This window comes from Aquarana catesbeiana, linkage group LG07 (genome assembly GCF_042186555.1).
Source record: "Aquarana catesbeiana isolate 2022-GZ linkage group LG07, ASM4218655v1, whole genome shotgun sequence".
NCBI classification, from domain to species: Eukaryota; Metazoa; Chordata; class Amphibia; order Anura; family Ranidae; genus Aquarana; species Aquarana catesbeiana.
Window position 1 is genome coordinate 313,946,273 of NC_133330.1, and position 16,766 is coordinate 313,963,038.

A 16,766-nucleotide genomic window follows, 5' to 3' on the forward strand; every position below is an offset into this window, starting at 1 on the left:
TGGAAAGCAAAAAAATTGCCAAGTACATGGCCAATTGACTTTAGGGGTAGTGGGTTACATTTAGGCATTATGTTGAACACAGGGGTCTGTAAGTGGCGATAATTACTTTAGCTATGAAACATCAATAAACTGAGGTTGCAATATTTACCCATTTTGCTTAGACAACCGAGCAAAGCCTAATATACTGCTAAGAACAATAGCTTTTTTTTTTTTTTCATTTTAATCAGCCTTTATGGGACTAGAATGTGCAGCAAGTACAGGCAGTGGACCAGTGGTGGACAGAGCATGCTGGAACATTTAACTTCAGACATCTGCAGTGTTGGTGGTAATCCTAAACTAGTACAGGATTTCAGGACTGAGCAGACTCTTCAAAGAACACTATCCAGATGTGACTGACAGCATGCACAATGTCATAAAATTAATCCTCATCTGTCGGGGTTTTGGCAGTCTCTACAGATCCTTCCATTACAGGATAAAGTAATAATATACAAATAGATTATTTGGCTCTATTCCTAAACCCTCCCAAATATACATCCTGCTGTGTAGACTTTGGCTAGCAGAACCTAGTTGTGTGAAAAGAGCAAGTGATGAATTAGCAGAACCTGAGAGCGAAGGCCCACCATTGTCCAAACTGGACATACAAGGTTGAATTTTCACCATTAGATCACTTTAGTGTTGCTATCCAAAATTGCAGCAGATAGGGGACGTAGTAGACTTGTGCACAACGGAAAATTTCATTTAGTTTCGGTTCGTTGTCATTCGTAAAATACATCATTTAGTTCTGTTATATTCGTTATGTTATGTTAATTCATTTTTGGATAATTCGTTATTTCTGTAGAGTGTCGATATTCGTTATACTGAATATCGAATCATGTTGAATTCATTTGTTATATCCGCTATAATTTTTTTCGTATTAGTTGAAATTCGATATCTATGTATGTATATATATTCGTGATAATGATTCGTAGTTTGTAAAGTCGTTTGTTTATTGAATCTATTAACACACACAATGACAATATCTCTTCTCCTCTGCTCAAATACAATACAACACCCTTCTCACTCAGTTTTCAGGAATGCACTTTGCCAGTAATCCAACCTCCAGCACAAAATTAATCAGCTGATTGGACTGTAAGATTTACTTTGAGTTGACCTTTTGTTTCATTAGATCTTTAACGAATTACCGAAACATTTTGAATTCATTCATTATATTCGCTATAATTTCTTTCGTATTAGTTGAAATTCGTTATTTTTTATTCAGACATTCGGATGCATCCGAATGTCCGAAAGGTGCAAAATTCGGCCGAATTTCGATTAGTTACGAAACTAATTGCACATGTCTAAGGAGAAAAGGGAGTGCTCCTAATCTCAGCTTGTTACCTGTATAAAAGACACCTGTCCACAGAAGCAATAAATCAATCAGAATCCGATCTCTCCACCATGGCCAAGACCAAAGAGCTGTCCAAGGATGTCAAGATTGTAGACGTACACAAGGCTGGAATGGGCTACAAGACCATTGCCAAACAGCATGGTGAGAGGGTGACAACAGTTGGTGTGATTATTCGCAAGTGGAAGAAACACAAAATAACTGTCAGTCTCCCTCAGTCTTGGGCTCAATGCAAGATCTCACCTCGTGACCATGAGAATGGTGAGGAATCAGTCCAGAACTACAGAGAATCTTGTAGTTGAGGCACTGTTGTTGAGGCACTGATTGTGGGCACTGATAGGTGGCACTGTGGGCACTGATGGGTGGCACTGTGGGCACTGATGGGTGGCGCTGGTGGGCACTGGTAGGCGGCACTGTTGCCTATTGCTAGGTGGCACTGGCAGGGGGCACAGGTGGGCACTGATGATCTGCAGCAGCTCGCCGTGATCGGGACTGATGTCCCTCTCACGGCTGCTGGTGATCGGCTTTTTTTTCCTCCTCACGCTGTCAGCGCGAGGAGAAAAAATAGCCAATTACCGGCTCTGTTGACATCACATGATTAGCTGTCATTGGCTGACAGCTAATCACATGGTAAGGGGTCGGGATCAACCCCTTACTCCGATCTGTGATCAGGCGAGTCTCATAGACTCGCTGATCACTGAGCGCTCCATGCACGCCCTGCAGAGAGAGCGCTGCGCATACCTTGCAGGGGGCGCTCAGGCCGCTCATGCACGGGATGACGTCAAAAGACATGTCCCGGCAAAGCAGGTCAGCGCTGTAGCCATCATTCGGCTATAGCGCGGATCTGAAGTGGTTAAAGTTAAAGCCAACCCTGTACTCCACCTTCCAGGCATCCAGGGAAGTATATGTGTATTGCCACACCTGCACCTCTGCAATTGAGCTCTTAAAGTAGAATTATAGACAAAACGTTTTTTTCATTTTGTATAGAGCAAGAGAGGGTTATAACCTCTGTCAGATTATTTTTTTCACCATCTGTGTCCCATTGCAGAGATCTCCCTTCACTTCCTGTCCGATAGACAAACCGGAAGCGAGAGAAAAGTCCTGAAAATTAAGGGAATTTATTGGGGGCCCCCCCAGGTCACCGGAACTAGTGTTTTGGTAACTTGGAAGATTTCCCCTCTATTACTTTTCTGGGGACAGCTCAAAATTTGGGATTTTCTTTTGCTTTCAATGATAATGGTAAACAAGACAAATAGAGGGTGAATCTCCCCAACGGAGGTATCGATGGCAATAAAAGCTAATGATAAAAAAAATCCCTAATAAAGCTAATAATAAAAAAATAATAAGCTAATAATAAAAAATCCCAATAAGCGTATATTGATTAGTTTGCGCAAAAGTTATAGCGTCTACAAACTATGGGATATTTTTATGAATTTTTATTTATATTTTGTTACTAGAAATGGCGGCGATCAGCGACTTATAGCGGGACTGCAACATTGTGGCGGACAAATCGGACAATAATCCTTATAATGAAGAAGAAACAGCAAAAGGACATAACCTGAGCAAATGATTAAACTCAACAGACAGGATGATTAAAAACCCCTTCCCGTCGACCGTACGCAGATATGCGTACTCGGCTTTCCGGGGTTATACCAGGATGATGCCCGCAGCCGCAGGCATCATCCCGGTACCGTTGCTTACAGCGGGCAATCAGCTACCCGAGTATAACAACCGATGCGGCTAAAAGCCGCTCGGTTGTTATACCGGAGGAGCGGGAGGGGACATCCCCCCCTCCCGCCGCCTCCCGCCGCTGTTATCGCACGGGAGGCCCGGTGTCTAATCGTGTACCTTCGGCGGCTGGGGGCGGGCTGGAACGAAGCTGTGGGCGGCTTCGTTCCAGCCTTCTCATTGTAAATGCCGTCACTGACATCATGACGTCACTTCCCGTTTACTCGGCTGCCAATGGCGCCGAATTTAAAAAAGTACACAGTATTCAGAATCGCCGTTTTCGGCGATCTGAACACTTTGAAGTGTAAAGGAGGGATGGGGGGTCTTTTAGACCCCCCATCCCTCCATAAAGAGTACCTGTCACCACCTATTACTGTCACAAGGGATGTTTACATTCCTTGCGACAGCAATAAAAGTAAAAAAAAAAATTTTTTTTTTAAACACAATTTATAAAGTTAAAAAATAAATAAAATAAATAAAAAAAAACTAAAAAATTTTTTAAAGTGCCCCTGTCCCCGCGAGCTTGCGCAGCAAAGAAAACGCATACGGAAGTCGCGCCCGCATATGTAAACGGTGTTCAAATCACACATGTGAGGTATCGCTGCGATCGTCAGAGTGCGAGCAATAATTCTAGCCCTAGACCTCCTCTGTAACTCAAACCTGGTAACCGTAAAAAAATTTTAAAGCGTCGCCTATGGAAATTCATAGGTACCGTAGTTTGTCGCCATTCCACGAGTGCGTGCAATTATAAAGGGTGACATGTTTGGTATCTATTTACTCGGCGTAACATCATCTTTCACATTATACAAAAAATTGGGGTAACTTTACTGTTTGGATTTTTAAAATTCATGAAAGTGTCCCTTTTCCAAAAATTTGCATTTAAAACACCGCTGCACAAATACCGTGTGATAAAAAATATTGCAACAATCGCCATTTTATTCTCTAGATTCTCTGCTAAAAAAAATATATATAATGTTTGGGAACTCTAAGTAATTTTCTAGCAAAAAATACGGATTTTAACTTGTAAACACCAAATTTCAAAAATAGGCTTAGTCATGAAAGGGTTAAACTGATAGACAGGAATCACTTAATATACTGAAAGTGATATATATATATATATATATATATATATATATATATATATATATATATATATACTGTGTATATATTATACACTAGGGATGAGCCGAACACCCCCCTGTTCGGTTCGCACCAGAACATGCGAACAGGCAAAAAATTTGTTCGAACACGCGAACACCGTTAAAGTCTATGGGACACGAACATGAATAATCAAAAGTGCTAATTTTAAAGGCTTATATGCAAGTTATTGTCATAAAAAGTGTTTGGGGACCTGGGTCCTGCCCCAGGGGACATGGATCAATGCAAAAAAAAGTTTAAAAAATGGCCGTTTTTTCGGGAGCAGTGATTTTAATAATGCTTAAAGTGAAACAATAAAAGTGTAATATCCCTTTAAATTTCGTACCTGGGGGGTGTCTATAGTATGCCTGTAAAGGGGCACATGTTTGCCTTGTTTAGAACAGTCTGACAGCAAAATTACATTTCAAAGGAAAAAAGTCATTTAAAACTACCCGCAGCTATTAATGCATTGCCGGTCTGACAATACACATAGAAGTTCATAGATAAAAATGGCATGGGAATTCCCCACAGGGGAACCCCGAACCAAAATTTAAGAAAAAAATGACCCTTCAGGTCTGGTATGGATATTAAGGGGAACCCCGGCCAAAAAAAAAAAAATTGGCATGGGGTCCCCCTCAAAATCTATACCAGACCCTTCAGGTCTGGTATGGATTTTAAGGGGAACCCCGCGCCAAAATAAAAAAAAAAAAACGGCGTGGGGTCCCCCTAAACATCCATACCAGACCCTTATCCGAGCACGCAACCTGGAAGGCCACAGGAAAAGAGTGGGGGGCGAGAGAGCGCCCCCCCTCCTGAACCATACCAGGCCACCTGCCCTCAACATTGGGAGGGTGCTTTGGGGTAGCCCCCCAAAACGCCTTGTCCCCATGTTGGTGGGGACAAGGGCCTCATCCCCACAACCCTGGCAGGTGGTTGTGGGGGTTTGCGGGCGGGGGGCTTATCGGAATCTGGAAGCCCCCCTTTAACAAGGGGACCCCCAGATCCCGGCCCTCCCCCCTGTGTGAAATGGTAAGGGGGTACAAAAGTACCCCTACCATTTCACTAAAAAACTGTCAAAAATGTTGAAAATGACAAGAGACAGTTTTTGACAATTCCTTTATTTAAATGCTTCTTCTTTCTTCTATCTTCTATCTTCCTTCGGTTTCTTCCTCCATCTTCTTCTTCTGGTTCTTCCTCCGGTGTTCTCGTCCGGCATCTCCTCCGCGGCGTTGGCGTCTTCTTCCCTTCTTCTCCTCGGGCCGCTCCGCATCCATGATGGCATGGAGGGAGGCTCCCACTCTTGTCTTCATCTTCTTCTCTTCATCTTCTTGTCTTCATCCTCTTTTCGGGCCGCTTCGCATCCATGATGGCATGGAGGGAGGCTCCCGCTGTGTGACGCTTCTCCTCTTCTGACGGTTCTTAAATAAAGGGGGCGGGGCCACCCGGTGACCCCGCCCCCTCTGACGCACAGTGACTTGACGGGACTTCCTTGTGGCGTCACGGGGAATGCCACAGGGAAGTCCCATCAAGTCACCTTGCGTCAGAGGGGGGCGGGGTCACCGGGTGGCCCCCCCTTTATTTAAGAACCGTCAGAAGAGGAGAAGCATCACACAGCGAGAGCCTCCCTCCATGCCATCATGGATGCGGAGCGGCCCGAAAAGAAGATGAAGAGAAGATGAAGAGAAGAAGATGAAGAGAAGAGCGGGAGCCACCCTCCATGCCATCATGGATGCGGAGCGGCCCGAGGAGAAGAAGGGAAGAAGACGTCGACGCTGCAGAGGAGATGCCTGACAAAAACACCGGAGGAAGACCCAGAAGAAGAAGATGGAGGAAGAAACCGAAGGAAGATAGAAGAAAGAAGAAGCATTTAAATAAAGGAATGTCATTTTTAACATTTTTGACAGTTTTTTAGTGAAATGGTAGGGGTACTTTTGTACCCCCTTACCATTTCACACAGGGGGGAGGGCTGGGATCTGGGGGTCCCCTTGTTAAAGGGGGCTTCCAGATTCCGATAAGCCCCCGGAGACCCCCACAACCACCGGCCAGGGTTGTGGGGATGAGGCCCTTGTCCTCATCAACATGGGGACAAGGCGTTTTGGGGGGCTACCCCAAAGCACCCTCCCAATGTTGAGGGCAGGTGGCCTGGTACGGTTCAGGAGAAGGGGGGCGCTCTGTCGTCCCCCTCTTTTCCTGCGGCCTGCCAGGTTGCGTGCTCGGATAAGGGTCTGTATGGATTTTTGGGGGGACCCCACGTCGTCTTTTTTTTTAAATTTTGGCGCGGGGTTCCCCTTAAAATCCATACCAGACCTTAAGGGTCTGGTATAGATTTTGAGGGGGACCCCATGCCATTTTTTAAAAAAAAATTTGGCCGGGGTTCCCCTTAATATCCATACCAGACCTGAAGGGCCTGGTATGGAATTTAGGGGGACCCCCCACAACATTTTTTTTTTAATTTTGGTTCGGGGTTCCCCTGTGGGGAATTCCCATGCCATTTTTATCAATGAACTTTTATGTGTATTGTCGGAATGGCCATTCATTAATAGCCGCGAGTAATTTAGATGACTTTTTTTCCTTTGAAATGTCATTTTGCTGTCAGACTGTTCTAAACACGGGAAACATGCGCCCCTTTACAGGCATACTATAGACACCCCTCAGGTACGAAATTTAAAGGGATATCACACTTTTATTGTTTCACTTTAAGCATTATTAAAATCACTGTTCCCGAAAAAACGGCTGTTTTTAAAACTTTTTTTTGCATTGATCCATGTCCCCTGGGGCAGGACCCAGGTCCCCAAACACTTTTTATGACAATACCATTAATATAAGCCTTTAAAATCAGCACTTTTGATTTCTCCCATAGACTTTTAAAGGGTGTTCCGCGGCATTCGAATTTGCCGCAAACACCCTGTTTGGCGAACTTGCAAACAGCCGATGTTCGAGTCGAACATGCGTTCGACTCGAACTCGAAGCTCATCCCTATTATACACCAATCAGCCATAACATATCTTTACAGCACATATCTGTCATAATATTATGACCACAGAGAGGTAAAGTGGATAAAATTGATTATCTTGTTCCAATGGCATGTGGAAATGGGTGGGATATATCAGACAGGAAGTCTGGGCAAACATAGGGATTTGAAGGACTTTGACAAGGGACACATTTTAATGGCTCCTGGGTCAGAGTGACTCCAGAACTGCCGATCTTGTAGGATGTTCCCGGTCTGCAGTGGTCAGGACCGACCAAAAATCATCCAAGGAAGGAAAAAGTGTCTACAATGGGCATGTGAGCATCAGAACTGGATATCTACACAGTATACAGGTATATATGAGTAGGCTGTATGTATGTGTGTATATATATATATATATATATATATATATATATATATATATATATACACACACACACACAGTAGTGAGTACACCCCTCACATTTTTGTAATTATTTTTATTATATCTTTTCATGTGACAACACTGAAGAAATTACACTTTGCTACAATATAAAGTAGTGAGTGTACAGCTTGTATAACAATGTAAATTTTGGCTTTTTCACTTAGGGGTGTACTCACTTTTGTTGTCAGCGGTTTAGACATTAATGGCTGTGTGTTGAGTTATTTTGAGTGGACAGCAAATTTACACTGTTATACAAGCTGTACACTCACTACTTTACATTGTAGCAAAGTGTCATTTCTTCAGTGTTGTCACATGAAAAGATATAATACAATATTTTCAAAAATGTGAGGGGTGTACGCACTTTTATGAGATACTGTATATATACACACAGTATACAGGTAGGTATACATAAGTAGGCTCCATATAAACAGTATAGATATATATATGAGTAAGCTGTGTATTCAGAGTACACAGGTAGTTTTAAATGAAATGGCTCTATATACACACACAGTAAAATAAAGGTATATATGAGTAGGCGCTATGTACACAGTATACAGGTAGTGAGTAGGCGCTATGTACACACAGGATACAGGTAGTGAGTAGGCTCTATATACACACAGGATACAGGTAGTGAGTAGGCTTTATATACACACAGGATACAAGTAGTGAGTAGGCTCTATACACACAGTATACAGGTAGTGAGTAGGCGCTATACACACAGTATACAGGTAGTGAGTAGGCTCTATAAACACAGTATACAGGCAGTGAGTAGGCGCTATGTACACAGTATACAGGTAGTGAGTAGGCACTATGTACACAGTATACAGGTAGTGAGTAGGCGCTATGTACACAGTATACAGGTAGTTAGTAGGCGCTATGTACACAGTATACAGGTAGTTAGTAGGCGCTATGTACACAGTATACAGGTAGTTAGTAGGCGCTATGTACAAAGTATACAGGTAGTGAGTAGGCGCTATGTACACAGTATACAGGTAGTGAGTAGGCTCTGTATACACAGTATACAGGTAGTGAGTAGGCTCTATGTACACTGTATACAGGTAGTGAGTAGGCTCTATGTACACTGTATACAGGTAGTGAGTAGGCTCTATGTACACTGTATACAGGTAGTGAGTAGGCTCTATGTACACTGTATACAGGTAGTGAGTAGGCTCTATGTACACTGTATACAGGTAGTGAGTAGGCTCTATGTACACTGTATACAGGTAGTGAGTAGGCTCTATGTACACTGTATACAGGTAGTGAGTAGGCTCTATGTACACAGTATACAGGTAGTGAGTAGGCTCTATGTACACTGTATACAGGTAGTGAGTAGGCTCTATGTACACAGTATACAGGTAGTGAGTAGGCTCTATGTACACAGTATACAGGTAGTGAGTAGGCGCTATGTACACAGTATACAGGTAGTTAGTAGGCGCTATGTACACAGTATACAGGTAGTGAGTAGACTCTATGTACACAGTATACAGGTGGTGAGTAGGCTCTATATACACACAGTATATAGGTAGGTATACAGATACAGGGTTTATATATACAGTAAGGTAGATGTGGGGGCTCTATACACACAGTATACAGGTAGGTATGTATGTTTTAGGGGGCTCTATACACACACAGGGTTATGTAGTACACAAAGGGATGAAGTATATACACCGTTGCTATGGTTACCAGTGACACTCAGCCCTCTCTCAGACATGGAAGGGCTCAGTCACCACACAATATGAAAGCCAAGCCTACCTGCAGACAGAAGTGACCCGGGTCCCCTCCATACACAGTACTACACACACAGAACACAGATATATGTACTGACTGGATCAACATTGAGCCCAACTCCATTCATAACCCACTTCCTGGTTCCCCTACAGCCCTCAGGACCCCACAAAGGATCCCCAGTCTGCCTGATACCAGAGCAACTGTCACAGTTCCTTTCTATTATGAAATTATCAAACCCAGTGTTTATTAAATACCATAATAAAGCTTTATTTGTTTAATAACAATGGAATAAGCTCAATTTCATTTGGGTACTGTGCTGTGTGAGCCAGTATATTTCAGGCAAAGGATCGGGGCAGCTAGTGTGAGAAGGCCAGCGCTGTGATTGGTTGGCAGTTGATCTCTGCACAGGTGCAGATGTTTAGGGGTCCTGACAGGCAAACGGTGAAGAGGATCTCGTCTGAGACGCATCTCTGAAGCCAGACTCCAGCGATTACCGCCATAAGCGATTATTATTCTACATTTTTCTTCTTATTGTTATTTCTATAGTGTTGTATAGTATTAGTATTAACTATTTTTAGGTAAGCCTTCATTCACCTGCGATACCATCTAGTACCATCAAGATGCCGCGGCGTCCACGGCGCAACAACCGTGAAATACCACCACGTGACCCGACAGGTATGACAATTGTACCATATTAACCCCTTCATGACCGCATAACACATATATGAGGCATCCAGGAAGTGGGCTTTAAACCTGGGTGCCCCATATATGTGTTCTTACAATACATACTATTGATTCTTGGCTCTAATATGGGCACAAAAAACAAATCACACACACATATGTGGTATCACTGCGATCGTCAGGAACAGGAGGATTGATTGTGCAGGGTTTTTTTTGGTGGTGGTACATTGTAATGTCATAAAATATACAGCTAAATTTAACTACTTCCTGCCTGTAGGACATCCATGGAAGTCCTCGGGTTGAAGTAGTTATACCGGGATGATGTCTGCACCTACAGGCCTCATTCCAGTATGGGTTTTTCCAGCCGGCGATTCTGTTTGTGGCAGAAGTGATTTGAGTGGCTAAATAGCCACTTAATCACTTTTGTGGGTGGCGGAAGGGGGACCCCCCTCCCTCTGCTGCCATTCCTGGGCTCTAAGTGTAAAAAAAAATGTTTGTATAAATAATAATAATTTAAAAAAAAAGAAGCACCCCCATCTCACCGTGTTTACGCGCAAATGTGAATGCATCTGTTACTCCCGCACGCACATGTGAGGTATTGTTGTGAACATTAGAGTGAGAGCAATAATTCTAGCACCAGACCTCCTGTATAAAAATCTAAATTGGTAACCTGTAAAGGCATTGAAAACATCGCCTATGGAGAATTTTAAGCACTGTAGTTTGCCACCATTCCGCGGGCAGATGCAATTTTAAAGCGTGATATATTAGTTATCTATTTACTCGGTGTAACATCATCTTTCACAGGATACAAACAAATTGGAGTAAATATTGTGTATTTATTTATTTTATAAAGTGTATTTTTTCCCCCAAAAAATTGCATTGGAAAAAACAGCTGCGCAAATTTTGTGTGACTTAAAAAATTGCAACACCCATCACTTTATTCTATAGGGCCTCTGTTAAAAAATGTATATAATGTTTAGGGGTTCAAAGTAATTTACTAGCAAAAAAAGGTCAATTTTTACATGTAGGAGTGAAGTGTCAGAATTGGCCCGGGTACGAAATGGTTGAGGAATTATTTTTTTGTTTATTATTTTGGGCCCCGTTTTCCCTTTGATAATAATAAAAATCAGGAGATATCCATTAACATTTCCCACCTAATGAAAGCTGTCCTGAAGAAAAACAAGGTACAGTATAATCCACCTGGATACACTAAGTAGTTGTGAGGATATGCACAGTTTTAGAAACACGTGTTAAAGATGCAAAATTGGGATTGGGCGTTAAGTTTTGTTTGACTTTGGTAAAGGTAAAGGGGAGAAGAATTCCTTTTAACCCTTGTTAAATAATTAAATTTTGCTACCAGTTTCAAATTGTTTATTTAGAGTTTATATGTTTAACCAATTGCCATTCAGCATATGTATAAATATATTCTGAATGGCAAGCGATACTAGGATTATGGGTGCAGCAGCAGCAGCCATGATCCTGATATCAATTTTTACAGCCGCCCATTCACTTTTATTTATTTTTAAAATATGAAAAAAAAATTTAAACCACCCCGTCCTCTGTGCACATACCCAAATGTGCATGTAGGTCTTCCACACATATGTAAACAGTGATTGCATCACTCAATGAGGTACCGCCGTGAACATCAGAGTGAAAATAATAATTTGAATGCCAGAGCTCACCTTTAACTCCAAACTGATGACCTGTAAAGGCTTTAAGAGCTATGCCTATGGACAATTTTAGGTAGCGTACTTTGTTGCTATTTCACAAGCATGCACAATTTAAAATTTTGACATGTTTGGCATATATTTACCAGGGCAGAGGAGGTATCAAGGATCTAATAGACCCCTGATTTCTCCATGAAGAGTACCTGTCACTGCCCAAAGCTATCACAGGGGGTTTTATCCACCCCTTGTAATAGCAATAAAGACTAATGAAAAAAATGAATTTTAAAAAAGTGTAAAAAAAAAAATGTAAGTAAAAAAAAAAAAAATGTAAAGCACTCCCACCTCCCCCCATGCTCATGCCCAAATGCAGTGGTGCGTTTAGTTCTGGCACGTATATATAAGCAATGTTTGCATCACACATGTGAGGTATCGCTGTAAACCTCATAGTGAGAGCAATAAATCTGGTGCCATAGCCCACGTTTAACTCTTAGCAGATAACCTATAAAGGCTTTTAAAATGTGGCCTATGGAGAATTCCAGGCACCTTAGATTGTTGCCATTTCACAGGAGTGCACAATTTTCAATATTGGCGTTTGGTATCGAATTACCTGACGCAACATCATCTTATATATTTTACCAACAATATTGGGTATTACTTTGTGCACTAAAATTAATTCAATTGTATTTTTCATAAAAATGTGCAGTGTGATATATTATAATATAATTATATTATAATATAATTTCAATTCAACTAGTCATCATTGGGCTGATGCATGAATCTGACTTTTAAGGTGATTCTAAACCCAATTTTTTTTTTTTAATGAAATAACAAACACGTCATACTTACCTGCTCTGTGCAATGGTTTTGCACAGAGCGACCCCGATCCTCCTCTTCTTAAGTCCCCCCTGCTGGCTCTCCTGGGTACTCCTGTCTGCAGACTATTCCCGCAGCAATATACTTCCTATGAGGGTACTCGCGTGGGCCCGCTCCTGAGTTGGCTCTGTGTGTCCATTTGCCCCTGCCCCCTTGCTCCTGGCTCCTGCTGCTGTCTCTGAGCCAATGAAGAGGGAGAGAGCAAAGAGAGCCTCTGCTCTTGTGCATAGCCCTGGATCAAGATCAGGCTCAGGTAAGTGGCAGGCCCCTTTCACATGATCGGACCGTTCAGGTCCGCTTGTCAGTTTTGACGGCGGACCTGAACGGGCGCTCCGTGTTAGCCTATGGAGCGACGGATGTCAGCTCAGTGAACAGACAGGGACCTGTCATCCGCCGGCTCAGCAGAGATCAACAGAGAGATCTCCCGCTTAGCCGGTGGACCGAGGTGCACTCCGTGGAAGCGGAGTCCGCCTCGTGTGAAAGGGGCCTAAGGGGGAGAGCTGCATGCAGAAGGTTTTTAACACTAATGCAGAAAATGGATTAAGATAAAAAACCTTCTGCCTTTATGTTTAGTCTGTTTTTATTGCATTTTTAAGTTTTACACAAGAAAACCAAATAGAGAAATTGCTGTGAAACAAATAGTGCGCCGTCTTACAGTGACATTTTAAAAAAACAGTGGGGTTGATTTACTAAAACTGGAGAGTGAAAACTCTGGTGCAGCTCTGCACAGAAATGAGTCAGCTTCCAGGTTTTTTTGTCAAAGCTTAACCCCTTCCCGACCAGCCGCCGCAGTTATACTGCGGCAGGTCCCCTGTGCGAGCCGTCATAGCTGTAACGTCGGCTCTTTAAGACGATTTGGCAGGCACGCGCCCGCAGCGCGTCCCCAGAGCCGATGCTCGGGCGTGATGACTGCCAGGCACCCCCAATCACTCGTGACAGAGTGAGAACCGGATCTGTGTGTAAACGCACAAATCCCAGTTCTCTCAGGGGAGAGGAGACAGATCGTGTGCTTCTACTAAGTAGAAACACTGATCGGTCTCCCAAAAAAGTGTCAAAATTGTCCGATCTGTCTGCCGCAATGTCGCAGTCATGATAAAAAACGCAATTACTAGTAAAAATAATAATAACAATGCCATAAATCTATCCCCTATTTTGTAGACGCTATAACTTTTGCGCAAACCAATCAATGTATGCTTATTGCGATTATTTTATTTTTTACCAAAAATATGTACGGCCTAAAATATCAGCCTAAACTGAGGTAAAAAATAGTTTTTTTCATTTATGGGATATTTATTATAGCAAAAAGTACAAAATAATGTTTTTTGTTTCAAAATTGTCATTCGTTTTTTGTTTATAGCGTAAAAAATAAAAACCGCAGAGGTGATCAAATACCACCAAAAGAAAGCTCTCTTTGTGGGGAGAAAAAGAACATAATTTTATTTGGGTACAACGTCGCACGACCGCGCAATTGTCAGTTTAAGTGACGCAGTGCCCGCAAAAAATAGCCTGGTCAGGAAAGGGGGCAAATCCTTCCGGAGCCGAAGTGGTTAATTGAACAAGCTGAAGTCGGCATGGCGCAGCGCTAATCACAGGCAGGGAGACATTTCCCGATCTCTGCAGCCACACATCAGGACAATGTCTCACTGCTTGTGATTAGCGCTGCGCCGTGCCGACTTCCTGGCAGGCTCGGCATGTGCAGCATGCGAACACACCGGAGCTCATCCTTACTGGCAGACAGTAGAGCAACAAATTATACAGAAGAGGCAAACTTTGGAGAATATCCAAATTGATTCCAAACTGACCATGTGAGGGTATATACCTTCTGCCTTTAGAACCACTTTCCTAAAAAGGAGCTCCAATTTGGGCAAAAAAAATAAAAAATGAAAAGTCAGCAGCTACAAGTATTTTAGCTGCTGACTTTTAATATAAGGACATTTATCTGTCCAGGGATCCAGCGATGTAGGCACCCGAGCCGATTCTTCACTGCCAGTTTCCTACTGCGCATGCACGAGTCTTTGTGAATGGTCCCGCAGGCTTCAGGGACCTAAGTGTGTCACAGAAAGCTGTGGGGGGGGGTGGAGAAGGAGGGGCTGAAGATCCTCGTGGAGCGCCACGACAATCTGACCCGGAAGTGGGAGTGGGTACCTGTCAAAACCAAAGAGATCCAGCAGCTAATTAGCTATCACTAAAGTAGCCCCTAGGATCACTTTTACATTAAAGAGCATTGCTGGCTAAAAAAAAAATAAATACTGGGATGATACCTGAAGCTGCAGGCATCATTCAGGTATAACCACTTCAATCTGGCGATGTATGGGTACATTGCGGAGGCTGAAGTCGTTGAATGATCTCCTATTTTCAGGTTTACCTATGAGACAGCCACCTGTCACACTTGAAATCTGTTAGAAATAAGACACTTGCCCATGTCATTTAAGTTTAAAATTGTGATAGAAAGGGTTACATGGCAGAAATGCTGAAATCTCTGCCATTGCTATTACAGGCATGGATTCACCCATTGCTCACCGAACACGAGCAGCTCTTCGGCAGCAGCGAGAGAATGCCAGGTCCAATAGAAGTCGATCCCCGAGGGACCGCATCGTTGCTGAGGACCAGCCTGCACCAGCCAGACCACCGGCCAGGGAGTATCAGGAGGTGCCCACCTGTTCCATCTGTTTGAGTGAAATGGATGTGGGAGAGGACAATACAACTCTACCCTGCTCCCACCTATTTCACTCGACCTGCATCGGAACATGGAGAGCGCAAAGAAATACATGCCCTCTTTGTAGAGCTTTGATTGATTTTTTTCCTCCACAGGATGGAAACAGAAGAGTGCCCCGGAGGATCGAGTTCTGGGAGTTAGCCACCCTAACTCTAGAAGACATCATCAACCTTCGGCTTGAATATGAAATTGATGAATTTGGTCATAACCGTGTTGTCCTCTATGTGTAACACCTTTTTTTTTGTTTCACGTTTACAGCGGGATAGTGAAGAGTATTGTTAAAATTAAAAAAAAAAAAAAATACAAAAACTTAAAAACAAAAAAAAATTAAAAAACAAAAAAAATGTATATTGTTGTTATGTATAAAATGTATATATTTTTAATATATGATATAGTACTGCAGTTAAGAACAGGGTGGAGCAGATTAGGGCAGAGAGCGCACTGGATGGAGATAGGCCCGGCGGGGCACAGACTGGATGGAGATAGGCCCGGCGAGGCGCAGACTGGATGGAGATAGGCCTGGCGAGGCGCAGACTGGATGGAGATAGGCCCGGCGAGACGCAGACTGGATGGAGATAGGCCCGGCGAGGCGCAGACTGGATGGAGATAGGCCCGGCGGGGCACAGGCTGGATGGAGATAGGCCCGGCGAGGCGCAGACTGGATGGAGATAGGCCCGGCGAGGCGCAGACTGGATGGAGATAGGCCCGGCGAGGCGCAGACTGGATGGAGATAGGCCCGGCGAGGCGCAGACTGGATGGAGATAGGCCCGGCGAGGCGCAGACTGGATGGAGATAGGCCCGGCGAGGCGCAGACTGGATGGAGATAGGCCCGGCGAGGCGCAGACTGGATGGAGATAGGCCCGGCGAGGCGCAGACTGGATGGAGATAGGCCTGGCGGGGCGCACACTGGATGGAGATAGGCCCGGCGGGGTGCAGACTGGATGGAGATAGGCCCGGCGAGGCGCAGACTGGATGGAGATAGGCCCGGCGAGGCGCAGACTGGATGGAGATAGGCCCGGCGAGGCGCAGACTGGATGGAGATAGGCCTGGCGGGGCGCACACTGGATGGAGATAGGCCCGGCGGGGTGCAGACTGGATGGAGATAGGCCCGGCGGGGAGCAGACTGGATGGAGTTAGGTCCGGCGGGGCGCAGGCTGGATGGAGATAGGCCCGGCGAGGCGCAGACTGGATGGAGATAGGCCCAGCGAGGCGCAGACTGGATGGAGATAGGCCCGGCGAGGCGCAGACTGGATGGAGATAGGCCCGGCGAGGCGCAGACTGGATGGAGATAGGCCCGGCGAGGCGCAGACTGGATGGAGATAGGCCCGGCGAGGCGCAGACTGGATGGAGATAGGCCCGGCGAGGCGCAGACTGGATGTAGATAGGCCCGGCGAGGCGCAGACTGGATGGAGATAGGCCTGGCGGGGCGCACACTGGATGGAGATAGGCCCGGCGGGGTG

At 44.3% G+C, this 16,766-nt stretch overlaps 1 protein-coding gene across 1 annotated transcript in view; it reads right to left on the reverse strand.

The window, feature by feature from the left end:
- The window catches only part of AK5 (adenylate kinase 5), a 426,857-nt gene that overhangs the window by 96,108 nt on the left and 313,983 nt on the right, over positions 1 to 16,766 (reverse strand). The window lies entirely within an intron of this gene.